Source organism: Erithacus rubecula, assembly GCF_903797595.1.
Source record: "Erithacus rubecula genome assembly, chromosome: 5".
In the NCBI taxonomy this organism is placed as follows: Eukaryota; Metazoa; Chordata; class Aves; order Passeriformes; family Muscicapidae; genus Erithacus; species Erithacus rubecula.
In genome coordinates, this window is record NC_136687.1 from 44634215 (window position 1) to 44653840 (window position 19626).

The window sequence follows — 19626 nt, forward strand, 5'->3', positions numbered from 1 at the left end:
GAGCGCGGGGGGTGAGAGGTTAGCCCGAGTTTCCTGCGACTTCGTGCTGCAACACGTCGTTGAAGGGAAAGGTCGTGCTCTCGTGTGTTTTGTTTTAAATAATATTGACCCATTCATTCTCAACCTGCTTGTTCGTGAAATTATACAGGATTATAACTTTGCCATCGCCAGACAATTGAAACAAATCAAGATGAATTGCTGCTCGGCCCTCCCATCGGCTCACACCCCGGGCGGGCGAGGAGGGGCTGCCGAGAGGGTGGGCAGCCGCAGGATCCGGCGGGAATATCGAGACACGAAGAAATTCCGCAGGCGCGTAAACTGGCGAGGGGCGCAGGGGACGGCCGGGAGGAAACTCTACGCGGTGAGAGCAACCTTAATCCTTGAGCGGCTTTTGCGCGCTCGTTGCGCACCTTTGTGAGGTCGGGCGGAGCGGCCGAGGCAGCCCGGGGGTGGGCGGACACGGCGGAGGGGGTTCCGTCCCCCCCCAGCGGTAAGACGGGAAGAGGAGCAGAGATGAGAGGGAGCGGGGAGAGGTCAGAGCCCTGCGCGTTCCCACGAGGAAAATGCTTCACACGAAATCAGGGCACCCTCCCGTGGGTCCATTTGCAGCGTTGGCAGGCCCCAGCCTCCACTTTTCCCCCGCTATTTTTAAAATTTTCTTTTAGCACCCCTTATTTTTATTTTATTTCTCCACTTTTTTTCTTCCTCATCACATTTCTATTAGGTTTCTTTGTGTCACTCTTATTTTGTTGTGAGGGTGGGGTTTTAAAAATTATTTTAATATTTTTCGCGTCTTTCTGTTTCCTTTTCCTCTGTGTGTTCCTGCCAGGGGGTCGGTGGAGAGAAAGAACCTCGGTGCTTGGGACGGGGGGAGGCGGGAGCCCCACCTTGCTTGTCCGGCCTCGCCGCTTCCCCGACCCAATGCCGCTCCCCTCGTTTTTTCCGCACCGTGTCAACACCTCACCCGGGTGAGTGCCAGGGACTGCCAAAAGTGCCTCCTTCCTCCTCCTTCTTCTCTTCCTCTTCCTCACTGGGCTGCGGGCGAAATGTCTGAGGGTGATGGCTGGGAAGGGCTGGCAGCCCGGGAACCCCCCTCGGGGATCAGGGGAGCCGGAGAAACGAGAGAGCTTTTCTGCCCAAGCCCTCTCGGCGGGACGGGCTTGGAAATCAGCGAGTGGATCGCTGCGGGTATCGGCACGGTATTTTACACGCTTTTTTCGGCTCTCGTTTCTTCTCGGTGGCTTTGGTTACTTACAGTCCTCTCTTATAAATATAAAAAAATATATTTTAAAATATATTTTATGTATATAAAATGTCCGTATATATATATTTAGAATCTGTGTGTGCGTGAAGAGATATTAAATATTTAATAGTATACGCATATACATTTAGAAGAACAATATATAACGATTCCAGCCCCCACCCCAAAAAAAATGAATCAGAGTTTTTCACTCTACTGTGTAATGGCTCAAACGATGAAAAATCAACGTGACCGCTCAAAGAGGACATAAATCACTCCGAGAGTAATCTGAATTTTTTTCTCCCCCTAGCTGAAGCCTTGAGGGTCATCATTTTTCTGCGCCACTTGACCAAAGATATAATGTTTTGATTAGGTCGTAAATCAAAATCTTGGGTCGTGGTTTTTTTTTTTTTTTCTTTCATTTTTCTTTTTTTTTTTTTGTTTTCTGGGGGCTTTCCTTTTCCTTATCGGCGGTGGCAGTGTGAACCTGGAACAATGGAGGCCTCAAAGAGGGGGAGAAAAAGCCACAACGAAATAGGGGATTTGCAAAATATCTATTTGCAGAAGCGGGGGGGAGAGTGGCTAAACAAGAGACTCTCACCCTCTCGCACCCCCCTCGCCCCTCGGAAAGGCCGGTTCAGACCGCCTGCTGCGCAATCCCCCGCGCAGGGCGTGCGAGCGGGCAGCGCCGTCTGCCTCCCAATCCACATCCCAATCCACATCCCAATCCACAGTCCCACTGGCCCTCGCAGTCCCCACCACCCCCCGACCGGAGCCGCGGTCGCGGAGCTGGGCCGGGAGCGCGCCCCTTCCAGCCGGGGATCCCCGGGCTCCCTCTCCCCGCGCTGGTGCCCCGGGGCCGTGTCCCGGCCCGGCTCCGGTCTTTTGTTTTCGGACGGTGTCTTCCCGCACTTTGAACCCCGGCGGCGTGCGCGAGTCCCCGGCCGTCAGTTCGGAGTGCCTCGCCTCGCAAAGGTCAAAATGACGCGCAGATACGGATATATCTTCTTTTGGTTGTTGTCTGTGCTTCCCGGTGTACTCTCCTTGCTTTGTTTTTAGTAAGTTCGCTTTCATCCGCATGTACTTTACCAAACCAGCGATTTACCGATCTTTACATACCTGTGCAGTTTTTTCAACCTACAAAATAAAATAACTTTTTTCCCCCCTTAGATATTCATTCGCATTTTTGGAGTGAAATAACTTCTTTGGGAAAATAGTTGATATCTGAGTCAGGGAAAGGCAAGAGTTTGTAGGGTTTTTTTCTTTTTTTTTTTTTTTTTTTTTTTTCTTTTTTTTTTTTTTTCCTTCAAAAATCCGCGTTTCGGGGGCATTTATTTTTTTATTTCAATAATGTCCCGTTGTGGAGCCGGGGCGACGGCGTTTGCAGGTTTGCAGCCCGCCTTCCCCGCCACGGACGGGGTTGCGGGGCTTGCGCGAGTGGTGTGGGGGGGTCTCACATACCAGCGTAAGACAAGGAGGGAGGACATAGGATCGGCTCACGGCACTGGAGCTAACACGCTTTTTCGGGACATATAATTTACCTTGCTAAATGTCTGCTTTGGTACGCGTATTACACATGTAGGTCTGGATATTAGGCACCCGATAGAGCGTAACAGTCAATAATCCAGAAACTTGGAAGGATTTACACCTTCGGAGCTCCATACAATGCCGGACTAATTGATTGGTAAATCTGAAGTTTTTAAAATGCGAACCCCTTTCGGAATTAATTTCTCCGGCCTCCTGCATTTACGAAGAGAGGAGGAATAAAATAAACTCTAACGTGCAAATTTCAAGCGGCAAGGGAGTTATTTTTTGTTGTTTAAGGTGTCGGGTTTTGTTTGTTTGTTTGTTTTAATTTTCGTGTGTTTGGTTTTGTTGGGGTTTTTAATGAAGAGGAAAAAAAAAAAAGACATTTGAGGCTTTACGGGACCTCGGCCCCACTTGTGCCAGGCAGATCCGGGGGACTGGAACGAGTAGAAAGGAGCCAGTGCTCCGCTCCCCTGCGCAGGGAGCCAGCCCTCTGGCGGTGCTCTAGTCGATCCGTGATTTCGGGGACGAGAGTGGCTTGTTTGGCCGCTTTCTCCCTCGCCTCTGTGACCTCCCCCCGCCCGCCCCGAAGTGCAGGGGGCAGCGCGGGTAGCTCCTGCCGCCGCGGAGCGAGGCGGGGCAGGGCAAACGCTGCCGCAGCCACAGAGGGATCCGAGCCGAGCCTGCCTTCTCGGAGGGCGGGCTGTGACTGTGCGGGGGGCCACCGGCCCGACCCCGGCCCCGCGACCTCTCACGGCCGCCACCAGCCCGTGCCCGGCAGCTGTGGCGGGGCAGCCCGGGGGTGGCAGCGTGCGAGCGGGGCGGTACGGTCTGCAGCCCCACGGGAGGGAGGCGGCGTGACCCAGGTGGGGATTGGTACCCTCCCGGACACCGCTGGCAAGAGCCTGGGCCGGACCCTACGCGGGGAGGAGGCGGCTCGGCAGCCCCTGCGCGGCCGCGACTCCACAGTGGCACATCTCTGGGAGTTTCGGGCGAGAGGAGCGATTTGCGGGGCTGGAGTCTCCCGTCGGGAGCGGGGTATGGACGCGGCTGATGGCCAGCACAAATTCAGGAGAAAAAACCAAAAAAACCAAAAAAACAAAAAAAACAAAAAAAAAAAAAGGGGGGGGGGGGGGGGGGAATAAAGAAAAAAAGAAGATTAAAAAAAAAAAAAAGGAATATAAAAAACCCAAGCTGCCCAATAGCCCATCCGGGAGCAGGAGGCCGCCAGTGCCTCGCTCCGGCAGTGACGAAGACCTGAGCGCCCTTTGGAGTCAGCCTCTTGCCCGGGCGGCCCGGCACGGCGCTGAGGAAGGAGCCGTGTGAGCCCTGTGTGCGTGTCTGTGTGTGCGCGCAAGTGTGCAAAGAGTGTGCAAGAGTGTGGAGCCACGCACCGTGGCTCCCCACCGGGATGCGTCTCGCGTTCACTCCCGCGCAAGCATGCACACACACCCGTGAATACACACGCGTATCTATTGCGCACCCGTGCGTATTTTGCAGCTACACACAGACACATATGCGCGCACACACGCACGGTGCTGCGCGGGCTGTGCTCTCCAGCCGCCGCCCGCAGATGAGAGGGATGCTCCAAAGGCTTTGGCAGGGACTGGCCATGCACGGACCGCGACGGTGAAACACACGCCTGATCGCAATGGCGGGGCGTGAGTGCCTTTCAGTCTCTCTTGCCGTTTGTCCCTTTTTTGAGGTTTCTCCCCGAAAATCCAGGGCTGAAGGGCCGTGGCGGGGCCGGGCGCGGAGCGAGGCCGATGGCCGCAGCCCCTTCCCCGGCCGCGGGCTTGCGCCCACCGCTGAGCACGGCCCGCGTTGAACATTAACCGGCTGGAGCGGCCCCGCAGTGTAACAGGCTATGTATAAAAATGAATCATCTCCCAGGTTGTAGTAAAACGTCCTGTAAAGTCCACCTATAAATCCTGGTATGCACTTAGCGCTCTCGGCTTCACGTCTTACCATTGCTACGCAGTATTTGCCATTCCCTCCTCTCCCCCCTTTTCCCTCCCCCTAAATCTCGCTGGCTGTCTGCGATCCTAACCCTGGGTCCGCATGCCCTGGGATGCAGCCTCACCTCCCCGTGAGGAGAGCGAATCCCCACAGGGGACCACCGACAGTCGCAACCGTCGGGACTCTGGGGCCGCCTCGTTCCCTCCAAACTATGGCGAGGAGAAAAAGAAACGGGACAGGCCCGGCCCTTAACCCTCCAGGGGCAGGAGCCCCCACCCCCCCGGGGCCAACCTAGGTGGGGCGGCTCGCAGCTGTCCCGGCTGCTCCCGCCCTTCGAGGGGTCTGTGTCTCTGTGCCTGTGATAAGAAGAGCTAGTCTACATTGCAGCAAGGCTCTACAAAACTCAACAAGGCTCCCTCCTGCAAATTCGTTATGTGTTTTTCTCGGGATTAAAGGGAAAAGAGGAAGAATATCTAATCTGATTGGAGCTCAGCACTTCATAGTCTCAGTGGGCAGACGTGGGAAAGGATAAATGGGTGTGAAGCCATCGATGCAGCCCACAGTTCAAATCTGCAACTGAGATTTATGCAATTGGAAAGGAACCCGAGGAACAAACCCCCTGACCTGTTGGGTGTGTATGTGTAGAAGTGGCAGCACCCGGGAAAACACAAGGGTGGAGCTGAGCTCATCACTTGATGTGTATATTTAGTGTGGTAGTAGTCCCGCTGCCTCATGGGGGACTACTTCCATGCTGAAAGGTATTCACATGCTTGAGTGATTTGCTGGATTATGGCCATATGTAAAGCAATAAATATAAGTGGCTACTTCTTGCAAGTAAGAGATCCAGAGGTCTCACAAGTAATTTTCCAGCAGATCCAGACCTCATAGTTTTAAGATAAAAGTGAAGAGAACCCTTTTGTTTCATTCAATTTAGAAAAACAACCCCACCAACAATTTAAGTCACTAGGACTATAAAAGCATAAAGGAGTACAAAGCCTTTCCTTTATGTAAAACCTTGATGGGCACTTTCAAGGCTGCATTATCTGGAGAGGAGCAGGAATCTACAAGCCTGTGCTGATGCAGTTTTCAAACCTTCCAAGCCACAAACTCTTGCATCTGCTTTGGTGGATGCAGAACTAAGGAATGAAGGAATTTCTTTCCAGGCTGGGGGACGACATGTCAGTGTGAGTAGGTCCCAGCCCGTTTGGTGCTTCTTTGAAGTCATCAGAGTCTGAGCTGGCAGTGCTCAGTGCAAGGGCAGTTCCCAAGCAAGCAGAAACTCTCCCTATGAGGTTTGGGCTGATTGAATTCCCATGATTTCTCCAGGGACGGTCATGCGTGCTTCCCACTCCTCAGCTGGGATGGGAAGAGCAGTGGAGACAGAGATGGCTTTTCTGCCCTCTTTCTTCTATATGCAGAGCCAAAGTCTCTGGCATTTCTCAAATTTAATTTTTTTTCATGCAAAACAAACTAGAGTTTGAATAAAATAATAGTATCCAGCTTTTGGCAATACTTCCTATAAATTCATGGCTTTGGCCTGGACTGTCTCATGGCCAGACTGTAAATTTTCACGTTCCAACTCCCTGTGACAAATCTCTAGCCCCAGTCATTGTTATTTCCCTCAGCTTTCACATCCTTCTGGCAAAATCCTCCAACTCTGGCATTCTTTTCCCAAAACAGAAATTCCTACCACAAGGCCCATCACCCTGAGAACAATTTTAATAAACATGTTTTGAAAATGAAAATAAGATACATAAAATATATGAATGTGAGAAACATCAAATGAAAACTTGGAAGGGGTTTCAAGTAGTATTACAAATAGGAAATAGCTTTCCAGAGATAAAAATACTCCATGTGTTTTGTTAACACCACCAGGCAGTTGGGCTTTATTCTCATGGTTTATTTGGATGTTAAGGGACACCTTTGTCCTACTTGATGTACTTGTAACTGCTGGTTGAGCCAGGAGGTCAGAGACTTTAGCTTGTAATCAGTGGGTGACCGGCAACATCCCTGACAAATAATGTTGGCGTGACAGGATCAGGGCGACAGCCATTCTCACATGTCAACAGCTATAGCTCAGTAAGTAAAGGACTTGGGAAGGGAGGTCATTTTTTTAGTCCTGGACTATGCACCTGAGATGCTGTTTCAAACTTCACCCCTTGATGCAGAGCAGAAGCATTAGCTCCTACTGACAGGGGTAGTTTGGTTTTATTTTGGTTTGGGTTTTCTTTTTCACAACAAAATGGGATATTAGTTACCTCTAAGAGTGGTCTCATTGCTCATTAAGTGACAGTTGTAGGTTCTCAGGACCTTAGGCAGTGTTTCCTTTGAATTATCTAGGGCACAGGACATATTGCATTTTTCTGTCTTCTGAACAACTGGAGCACAGCTCTAACAATTCTTTCCAGGACAATGGAGTACTTAATTCTTGTGATGGCCTGGCACTGCTATCTGAGACCACTCAAATTCCCTCTGGTAGAGCTGGCAATTCTGGGGACATAAATAACACAGCTTGGGGACCCAAGCAAGCACTGTTTACATGGAAATACTACAGGCCTACACTGGTCATTGTAACATTTTCCTCCTTGTGCTGGAAGGAGGAGAACCTGTGACATGCTTGTCAATCCAAAGGGTCATGTGTGCATATACATAAATCCCATCAGCTTCCCATGGCATTTGAACAGGATGAGAATGACTTGACTCATACTGAAAGACAGGAGGAATGGTGCATGTGCCCACAGAACAAGCTGAATCAGGACAAGGCTCCAAGGCTGGAGAGGAAGGACTGGGAACAGGTTCCCTTTTTATGGTCTTAGATAGACTCATTTAATCTAGCATGGCTGGCCAAGGAGAAAAACTGGAGATTCTACAGCACTTAGAATAAAAAAATTCCCATCCAGAAAATGCTTAATCTCTGACCAGAGAAATCTATCAGCTCTTTGGAACCAGGGTATGTCTCATGTTTAGGGAAACAGATGAATCAGAAATGGAGAAAACCCTCTAAAGGAACACTGTGAAGGCATTTCATGGGGGAAGGAAGAGACCGTGCTGCCCAGACTATGAAGACCATGGTGGCCCAGTGTGGAGGTTGCAGGCATGAGCAGACACCATGCAGATGCATGTCAGAAGCATGTTACATTAGAAGTCACAGAGTGGTTCCCTTACTTCTCTCTTCTGTCTGGACAAATGAAGCCAAAGAATGAATTAGAAGTAAAGATGAAACAGCCTGAGAAGAAGAAAACAGAACTTATTTCTGGTTCCTGTGCAGTAACTGTAACAAGAAGAAACCTCAGTTGAATACAATTCCACTGAAACCAATGAGCTGTTATTAAGAAAAATCTTTATACTCTCTAGATCAGCTCAGGGGTGGTATGTTACAAGAGTGATAATTCTGAATCTAATTATTTGGTGATGTAATCCAAGCGATTTTGTATTACTGACTTATTTTAATGGCACATTTTCACTTTCTTAAAAGAAATCTAATTGAAGTAAGCCCGCAGAGAGAAAATAGGACAGCTAAATTGGTAAATTTGATTTTATAAAGGTAATGAAGATACTCATAATTTATTCTTTGCTATTCTTCATGGCTTCTGACAAATTTCACTGCAAAATTTAGTTTACATGTATATACCAGCAGACCATGTGGAGTGCTGTGGGCAGAATGGCCACCCTGATTATCCCAGAGGATTAGAAATGTCAGGCTGTTAAAAAGGAAAAAGTAGAGCTTAGAACAGCCTCAAGAAATAATACTCCAGTCCTGTCCTGCTATTTTTTCCAGCCACAGGGTGTTTGAGAAGGTACCTGCTCGAGGATTTGTTCTCAGTGCACTGAGGTGTCCCAGAGGTACAAAGAAAAGACTGTCACTCTCCATTAGGAGATACATGATCTGAGGCTAGAAATACGGACTTCAGCCAAATGTGCAAAAAGTATAAAATCGCAAAAAGCAGTTCTTGTTATCTTGGCAAGAAATCCAAGACGTATCTGACACTCATCTACATATAATGCTATAACCCCACACTGCTGAACTCCTAAAGGTGTGACATTAGGTATGCAACCCTGGCCCTGTGGCCTCTGTGATTAAACCCTGCCGTGCAATCTGGCGTAGTAACTGGTCTTGGACACACAGAACCCCAAGGAGCTCTTGATGTTTTAGACAGCAGCCAAGAATTTGCCACAGTTGCTGTTGACTGGAGGCACAGAATTAACCCCTCTTTCAGCTGGTTCACACTCTCCCATATTCCCCTGTGAAGTGCTTATGGATGGGAAAAGAACTCTTCTTACCAATTCTCTCTATGAGCAAACAGTAAAACCCCAAGGAAGCTGGTGGCTGAGTTAGGTTTGAGCCCCCAGCACCAGGAGGGTGAGACAATTGCTGGATACTATGGGAATGCAGAATGACCCTATCTTTTGATTTTAGCAAAGAGGGTCGGATAGACCCTGTCTCCTGGACCCTTCTACACAGACAGCCCATGGCCATGGTGTTACTGGCCCATCCTAAAATTTGGCAGGTTCTGAAGCTGAGCACAGCTAACATATGCTGAACCCAGTGAAATGCAGGACAACCGCACTAGTTCATGTTTCAAGCACATGAACAAGGTCAAGCCACTAAGATGGTGTTTCAACTGGATCTGGGATGCTTCAAGACCCTCAGATTCAAGTGCATATCCTGGTCATCTAGACTGGTGCAACACTTTAAGCAGTTAATGTTGAGTAAGCTTATGGATTCAACTACAGAAAGGAAACCAGGCATGCAAGCAAGTTTAGAGGTAATTACAATGTATTCTCATCAGGTCCTTGGTATGTGCCAAAAGAGATGGGCACCTGGAAGGTCCCATATAGTTCATATGCCATACAGACCTTCTTTTTCAGCTGTTCTTTGAGCAATAATTGCCTAACTAGAGCAACAATTGCTTCCCATATGGTGTCAAGATAAAAGTGCATTGGTGTTTGTGAAACACTCAGTTAGCTTGGTAAGGAAGAACATTTCAGCATATGGACAACAAATTATTTCCCTAATTTCTATCTAGAAATGGGTACTTCTTATGCCTAATACACAATTCATTTTTTTGTGGGTTTTTTCCTGTAATTATTTTTGCTTCTAGTTTTTGTTGTTTTTGTTAATGTTATTGTTTTTTAATGTATGAGATTAGTGTTCCAACTCCATACTTTTCATTCTGGTGAAAAACATAATTTTCATAAAATTGTCAGGAAACAAAGTGGATTGTCTGCCTATGAACTGGAAATTGGCTACCTTCACTAAGGAGCCACAAAAGGTTTCAGTCAAAAAGACAGGCATAGCTACAGGAAAAACCGACTCGGAATGAAGCAGCCACCTCACTACAATATAATTAAGGAAAGACTGTAATTGGCTGTGACAGGTTTATATAATTAGTACAGCCAGCTCATTATCTGAGACAAGGCATCTACAGCATATAGCATGTCTCTCTGTGAAATTGTAGACAAGTGTGAGCTGATTACATTACATGTAAGTAGTGGGGTGAAGCAGGACATTTGGTCCAAATACATGTAAATAGAGTACCTAATAGTTTAGGTACTATGCCATGAGTGATGTATATCTCTGCTTTGTCAAATTAAATTGACCAAGTCAGACCTTTTCATTTGGTCATCCCAAGGAAAAGTGCAAAGCATTTTAGGGGCTCATCTCCAGAAAAAGTGCCACAGTGGTAGAAATGCCAACTTTTCATTTTCTCTGTGGGTGGTCTGCTGCAAAATTCCCAAAAGGCAAAGGATCTAGAGTTAGACAGGGCTTCCCTTAAGCTAAAGTATTTAAGAGATTTTTAATGTGTAATTTAAGTTGTTTGCTGAGAAGCAGAAACTCTGATTTAACTATTTGCAGCTTATGATTTTTCCATTAGAAAATCTTACAGAACCATCAGCACATTCCATATTTGACTGACCACAAAATCACAACTTTTTCCCTCAAATCCGTTGCCCCACAGCAGTGGTCTTTGTTCTTCTCCTTTCTCATTAGGCTTGTGCTTATTTGGAAATTGTCAGAGAAGACACTCAACTGCTGTCATTCACACTAAGCAATATGAGCCTCTAAAAATATTGCCACTAGCCTCTTTTGGGGCAATTTGCAAAACAAGGATGTCATCTGGAAGTCTGGGCAGACTGACATCCCTGCTTAATATTTAATACAATTCCCTCAAACACCCAAATGTTTGACTCACTCCTTTCTGTGCAGAGTCCTTTCTCTAACAGCTTGTAAGATCAAACTGAAAAGAAGGCAAGGAGCAGTCAACATTCTCATACATATAAACTTCCAAGTCATCCTAAAGATGTTGGAACTGCATTGCAATAGGCAACTACATCTAATTGTCTCCCTTATTTAAGTATTATATTTTTTGTAGGAAATATATAACTTTTGTTTGACAGTGCCAAGGGTGGTCCTCTCTAAGTAGCCAAAAGGACCTGGAGCCAGTTTTCCCTCCTGCTCACCCCAGTAAGCTCTTTTTAAGGAAGTAGATGTGCGAAGGAACAGCAGACAAGATAGAGACTAGAGCCAGATGTTCCTCTGAGAGCTGCCTCCTGACTGGGATACAAGTCCAGCTGTTTACTGACTAAGGGGGATTCCAGGCAGAAAGCTCTAGGATTTACTCTGTGTGTGCAAGAGGCTTCACTCTCCTATGCTTACTCTCCCCAGCCTGCAGATGGAGGTGGAAAGTGGCTGCTTGGCTGGGAGAAGGATGCAGTGAGGATGATGAGTGTGTGCCACACAAGCCTTTTGGGAGAAAGCCTCAGCTTTCCAAATTGTGCAGATGAGTTAGGCAGGCACATTTCTCCTCACACCCATGTTAAAAAATCCTGTTCTCTGAAGTGAACTGCTGCCTTAGGTAGTCTGAGCATTTGTCTAATTTATGGGAAGAATGTTGAGGAAACTGCTCTACTGTGGATGTGCTGCAAGCTGACAACTTGAACCTAGCTTGTAAAATATATTACAATTTTACAAACAACTCCTAGTTAGAATAATAAACTGCTTTGTGAAAGTCAACATAGGCTGTAGCATATACTACATCACCACCAAAAAATACCTTCCCTCCAAAAATTATGGTTCAGTCCCAGAAAACCTCTCTACTCCAAATAGGGCTTAATGTCATTGATTCTGGGGGAAGACAGAGCTTCCCCACACTACTGGTCTATAGGTCAAAGACCCTAACCAAAAGTCTAGTGGGATGTGACTCCACAGGCTGTACAGATTGCTTGCTTGCTTATTATCTAGGGACAATAAGCCATGAAAAATGAAGGAAAGTCCATTTAGGTTTTTTTTTTTTTTAATTTTATACATTTTTCAGTGTTCAGGAACAGGTAATACATGCAAAAACATGCAAATTAAGATACATGAGGTTTTTGCTTACAAATTCTGGAGAGGTGCACAGTAGCCCAGGACACTGAAGCAGGCCTCTGCACTCTGTACCTGTTCATATTCATGGTGTGTCTCACTATGAGACAGTGCCAGTGACAATTATCCACACTGGAAAAACTAGGGCAGGCTGTGGCTTTTTGCTGCTGAGCAGTCATGTCATTCAACTGCCTCTAAATTACCTCCTCAGGCACAGAGGTCTTGATGGGCTGTGAACCACCTTGGTTACTTGTCCTCTGCTGCTCCACACTGTGTGTGCAGGCTAAAGGGGCAGAGCTATGCAGACTTTGGTCTGTGCTGCCTGTGAGCCTTGCAGCTGGCCATCACTGGAGGTACCCAGCCCCTGGGACAACACACACTGCCAGCCCAGGGCTATCAGCACGGGTGGCTGAGGTCCAGCACTGCAGCCAGAGCCTTGGCAGCTCTGCAAACTCACTTTCACTCACAGCCAGGATTAGGAGCACCTCTCATCCTCCTTGATAAAACCCAGCATGGGAGTGGATTTGACCTGTTCCTAAGCCAAGTGCAGCTCAGCAGCCACAGCTTGGCCAGCTCTGCTGCACACTGCTACACCCCACATGTTCATGGTTTCAAGGCTCGCCTCCAAAATCTTTGACTGCAAAGTGGCAGTGTTAATTGCTTCAGCTGCTAAATATGAAGAGCAGGAGAAGTGAAGTAGTGGAGAAGGAAGGATCACTTTTTCTCCAAATGTACTAACATCCCCTATGGAAAAATAGCTTATTAGTATTTTACACCAGTGTTTTTAATTGGTAGCTACTTGCTGGCTTTGCAATAAAATAATCCCAAGGAAGACGGGTTCACATTCAGCTAAGCACTGCTAGCTAGCACAAGGTGAGAAATTCCCTGCTCAGAAAAGCTGCCATTTAAATAGATAAGGCAAACTGTAGGAGGAGAAGCAGAGCTAGAGGAAAGTGAAAAGACTTGCTCAAGGTCATATGGCAGATCAGTGGCAGATCAACAAAACAGTCTGGTTGTCTGAAGTGCCAGTCTAGTGCCTTTGGAAATCTTTAGAAAGAGGTCTCTAACAGCTGTAGCTATCCTCATGCCTATAGTGCTCCTCTGCAGGTGATATAACTCAAATTCTGACATCCCAGTATTAAGAATTCCATACTTCATCCACTTAAAGCAAGAACCCCTAATGTGCTAATTTGAAAGTTAAATGGTTTGTTATATCAGCAATTTATTTCTGAAAATTAAATTTTGTGAAGTGTAGGTGAACTGAAGTATATTTTTTTCTGTGTAGGTGAACTGAAGTTTGTTTTTTTTCTATGCTGAGAGGAATATGCTGGTGACCATAATCTTTGCTAAAATATAGGATAAGGAACTCTTTGTCCTTCTCCTCCCCTCATGTGCTATTTTGAGTTGGCATGTGTTTACAGAGATAACATTTGATGTCATAGTTGCCACATTTGACAGAGAAAAGCCTGAGAGAACCATTAACTATAGGACAAGTCAGCAATCTAAGGTATCTTTGTCCTCTGCTAAATGATTAGCTCAAAGCAATGCTCCATCTGAAGTTTCCAGCCCAAGAAAATCCCACAAACAAACATTCTAATAGCTATTATAAAATAAAGAATCCTTTATATGTAACAGAATTTTACAACTGTGCAAAATCAACTCATCTTTATTGCCCACTAGAAAAAAATACTTATTTGTATTCATTTCTAAATGCATTACAGCAATGTTAACTAAAGATTTGAAAGCATCAGTGAAAGAGAGAATAGAAACTAAAGACAAATAGGAGCCAGGATGCCAGATGTCTGTTTCTGTTCTACCACTTGGTTGCTTTGTAACCCTGGGTATGTTGCTTAAGCTCCCCACCTAAATGCATCTATATGCAAAAAGCAACAACGATTTCTCATTCACAATAAAATTCTACTTCTTTTGGAATAGATCCAGACCTTAGATTCTTCCAGAGATCGGCTTGTGAAGATTCTGGGAGAAGTTAATTTTCCTCAATGAGCAATGAACAGGACCATGTTCAGTAGACTAGATACTGCACCAAAAAGAAGTGCTGCATGGAAGCTGCATTCCTAGAATACTGCTGGTTGTAGCTGTTTTGAAGACCCTTGAGGGGGAGGATGTTGCTGGTCCATCATGAAGATCCAGACTGAACTTTATTCTCTTAGATGCCTTCAAACCATCAGAGCAGACATTGATATTTTTGCCTGCAACTCGGTTTCTTGCAGCCATAGCAAGGGAAAGATGGGAATAGGATAGGGACAGCTTAATTTGCCTGTGTAGGGGAGAGGAAGACAGCATACAGGAGGTTCTTTGGATAATGGTATCTCAGCGGCTGGGGGAAGATCCCATTATGAAGCATATTTAAATTCACCTCTAATGCAATAAGAAAAGTGTGATAATTTTTAGCACACTATTTGTGAAATATGTTCCTTGAAGAAGTGCTTTAGCAAAAGGTGTGACACAGATGCCTGTATTAGTAATTGCTGTTATTGGGAAATACAGCACTACATTGTGTCCATTAGAATGCAAAGTTGCTCTGTAAATGACTATTTTAGGCACTTAAAATTAATTTTTCCATACTTTCCTTCATATGAAAAACATCCATGATGGTTTTCTAACCTTGGTTGCTGATTTATCTTTTGATTAAAGATTCAACACAAATAGCTCATCTAGTGTTTCCAGTGATAATGAAATTAATCTCTCATTTGGCTCATTTTCCAAAGAGAGAAAAATACTCTCATCCTGCTGCAAAGCAGTGGCTTGTATGTGCTTAAGGACAAGGATGTTAATTTTCTGAAAAAGTTATGCTGGTGTGAGGAATATGCCCTTTCCTAAATATTATCAGCCAAATTTCTGAAATTCTAGTTTGGATGTTATCTAGAACAACTTTGTAGAGCAAACTTATGTGCGTGCAGCTTGCATCCAAACTGTGGTTGCTGCAGGAAACACGCACCAATGTGTTACAAAGCCAAGCTGCTGCAGCATGCCCCAGCCAACTCCCTGCACTGATGGCAAGACAGGGCTGCTGCTTGCTTCACTCCTTGGAACCACCCAGGCATCTGTCAAACAGACCCGCAGGCTGTCCTTCTGAACCCCAGCTACGCAGCCCAGGCTCCGCTGGGATGGGCAGGCTTTTCCTTGGCCAGCTTGGAAGATCTTAAAGAGAGTTTGTGGTCAAGAGACAGCTGGAATCACCACTTTTTAAAAGCAGAACTTGACAAAAGAATTTGTTTATCCAGGCCAGGCTGAAATTTAGGAAGGACTGAGCACTTTCTCTGTAGAGATGGTGGGGAATGAAACAATATTTGAATCAGAACACTCACAGCCCGAGATCATGACAGCCCGAGATGGAACAGACAAGGGTACTGGGGCATTAGGAAGAATTCATGTGATGGGTCATATCCACTCTGCAGTTTGAAAGTGTGAGTAGGGGGCAATGGGCATGGACAAGGAAGGTAACAACAGTGATTTTGGATAGAGGAGATTTTCCATCACCATGATGAGGAACATGCTGGGGAAGAGCTCAGCCTGAGTGTGCCCTGTTGCCTATATCATCTCAGCCACGGACATGCAAAGCCAGGTTGCTGTTTCCACCCAGGAAGGGCTCAGGGCTGAGGTGGCAGCAGCTGTGGCTGGAGAGGAAGCAGGACTGTCTCTATGAGTTGGTCTGGGAATGACATTATTCCATCCCCAGGATTTTGCACACAGAAACCCAGTTCCAGCCCACCCCATTCTCTCTTCCCTCTGGAAGAGGGCCACCTCTGTCCTTCTCTACTTATCCCAGAAGAAGAAAATGGTTTTTCTGAGAAGCCTCAAGCTGAATGTGCACCCATGGGTGGGAGCAGGGGGCCAAAGAGCAGTACTGATGCACAGTGTCCAGCTCGAGGGCGGTGTGTACGTGTTTTAGGACTGAACAACTCTTTAGACTCATACTGTGCACACACATGTCCCAGCGATGTCCCTAGCCTATGTCACATCAGAACCTTGCTGTGCAAAACTTCCCATGCCTGGCATGGAGCTGCTATAGGCCCTGGGATGGAGACCTGAGGCACACAGTAGCTCTGCCAGCAGCCAGCATTGGCAGTTAGTAGCTTATATCTCTACACATGAACAGTGTTATACCTATGCATGGAGGGAGCTGTGGGAAGCTGGAGTTTGAGGATGTTTGTAATCAGTGCCCCTCAGATACTCATGCAAAAGAGGAGGCTATCAAAAGTGTGGACCCTAAGGTAACACCAAACTACACAACTTTCTTCCAAATCCTTCTTCAAACCCTATTTTATCCAGTGAAAATAATTGCTAGACAAGTTATGTGTGAGTAATGTCAGTGGAACTTCTACCATGTAATGGTGAGTACCTGAAGTACACAATATAACCTCTCTGGTATTACAATTTTGTGGAAAATTCTTGACTTTACACTCTCTGTGCTTACTTCACCATGATAAAACTGAAGACAATATTCTTCCTTCTTTGTCATGCCTGGGGAAATTTTATTTGTCCTCTAAGCTCAGGAAAATAGAGAAAGGAACAACAGAAAATGAAGAAAAATCAAAAAGAGCAAACAGAATTAGTTTGGTTTTTTTTTTTTTCTTAAAATTTTTAAACATTTTAAAACCCAAACATTTTTTACAGGGGAAAAAAACAAAGCTCATATCTGTTATTTATAAATTTTCATTTTAATGTGATTTTCTTTTTTACTGGCTCCCAGTCAGATGACAAAAATGCAAATTTGACACAAGAATTACATGTTGTACCAGTAAGTGCTGGAGTCCCTGAAAGAGTATAGCAGTGATTACCTTTTTTCTAAAGATTTGGCAAGGGAAGTATGATTGGAAGAGGAATAGAAGGAACAGAGGTAGCTTCAGAACAAAGAGAACGATGATTAATAGAATACAACTCTCTTTATCTTCCCTGTTTCAAGATACCAAAAATATTCAGGTGAGTAACAAAAATGGCAAGTGCATGTTACATCCCTGATGAGAGCCTCAGTCAAATGGGACAAACTTCCAGATAAATCCATTTTCTTCTTCAGATTAATATATTCAAAAAGGCACAAGCTTGTCAGCTTGGGCACTAGACTCATTTTTAAACATTTATCTAGTCAGCATGCCAAACTCCTTGATATGCTCACAAGCAAAATTCTTAAGCCCAGTGCTTTATAGCTGCAGAAAGGCACAGTTGCCTTCCTTGGGAAGTACATTATTTCGGCTGTGTCTGCACACAGGAGCTGTGTCTCTTCCACCACTCGGGCATAAGAGCACAAATACAGCCATTCCCCTCTGCCCCATATTGTGACTGCCATTATAACAACATAAAGACCCCATACTGATGTTGTTATTCTTCACCAGGAAAAGGAATGAATTGCAAGCACCTTCCTGCCACTGTAAGTGCATTGATACCAGGAGCTGTAGATGAAGTTAAAAGACCCCCCCTTGTGCTTCCCCCTCACCAGGTCTCTCACACAACTGACACAGTTACACTTGTACAAAATCTAGCTATAGAGCAGGTTTTCATGGACCAGGAGTCTTTACCCTTTTTTAATCCACTTAGAGTAACAGCAGTGTACTGCTAATTCACATGGCAAAGGGCAAAGGGCCTTTTGCAAAGAACAACTTTTCCTTGTAGCGAAAATAGATGAACCCACTTTCCTCCAAAGAATTGATTACTGGATGCCTTTGTGGATTTTGTACAGCAATCTGCTCATGTGAACTAGGTGTAGTTTGGTGGATGTAGAGGCTTAATCTCCCTTCCCCCAACCAAATGTGGAAAGAAAGAAATTTGTGCTTGAGGAGTGCAAAAAAATTGCAACATCTCTATTCATTTATTCTTTTACATATAACGTGTTTGGCTTTACATGTAATACCAAACCTTTAAAAATAATAACAATCCAGAGCCCTCTGAAGTTTTCCTAAAATCCCTGTATTGCTAAGAATATCAATCTCCATTAATCTGGCAACACATTTTAATGGGAAAAAAATAAAATCATAAATTTGGTAAGAGCTAACTTGGTCCTGTTGACCCTGCTGCAAGTCCAAAGGAGCCTTGGTCTGTCAAGAAGTTTCTTATGAAATGGACAACTAAACATTATGGATTTATTAAAGGATTATGTACACTTTAGTGCACTTTACATACATACTTGTTTAGACTGGGTTTTAAACCATTCAGGATTTTCAATACAAATCAAGCATTCCAGAATCCAGGCTACTGCTGCTACCTCAGTTGAACTAAGCTGCTAAAGGAATTTTTAGATATTATATGGTGTCTTATATCCTACTTACCATTCAGTTATGTCAGTACTATCTGACCCAATGGAATAAAGACAGGTGCTGTGATAATTCTAAGAAAACAAAACAGACAAGAAAAGCCAAACCAAAACAACAACAACAACAAAGGATATACATGTATATATACACACACATTAGCAGGTGCCACCAGAAATGCCTTTAAGTATTCAGAAATTTCTGAAATTTTCTGAAGCAGTGGGAGATCCCTCAGCAATTAAATGAATACGCAAATATTTTCAAATTTCTGAAACTACTTATACGTACAAAAGCTCAGTGATATTCACATAATTAAGGTTAGATTTGTGCTTCAGTGCTTTGCTGAAAGAATCAAGCAGATTTTTGCCTGCTGTTTTACCAAAGGAGTTACATCAATGTTAACAAAAATTCTGTATGAACTGGTTATTAGTCACATTCTGTTGGTCTGTCAGATTTTGGTTCCTCCTTGCCTGACAGCACATCTACTAAATCTTTATTCACTTCTAGACTAAAGCAAGTAGAATAGACCAGGACTGGATGTTTTATATAAACCATTACCAGAAAATTTCAATCTGCAACAAGTAAACTCCAACCTCGTGGATTAGTACATATTAAAATTATAGAAAGTTATTTTCTTCCACTATTCAATCATGTTTGAAGATAGCCTTACATCTGCACTCACTTGCACTTACCATTCTTTTTAAATTTTTCCACTAAAAATTGAGATTTGATTTTTCTCAACAATAAAATGTCAGCAGCAGTTAAAATGAGGCTTTTCTTGCAGGTCATGATAGAGCTGGAAATTGCATAGCCCTCCTTTCCCTCTTCCCTTCCATGGGATCAGCTTCTTGCTCTGTGATAAATGGCACCTAGATCCAGGTGGATCCTGCTGTATTGCCAGCACTGCTTCCTTAAGCATACCATTGTGCTCTCTGTACCAGCACGTGGTGGAGCCTGGGGGAGCGTGGAGCACATACCTCCATCTAACCTCCCGAAATGCAGTGAAGGTATGGGTGTAAGCCATCCTTTGTGTGTGTCAGATATGGAAAATGACAACTGATTTTTGTTTCAATAAGGCACCATCTCCAACTAACTGTGATGCTTGCAATTACTGCTTATAACAATAATTTTGGTCTAATACATCTGGGAGGTGGCAGGGTGTTATTTCACTTACTAACACACGACTTCTCCACTCTCATCCTGCAAATTGTATCACACGGTTGGTGCTCTGAAGAAAGAAGGCTCCTCTTTAGTGAACCAGATGGCAAGTT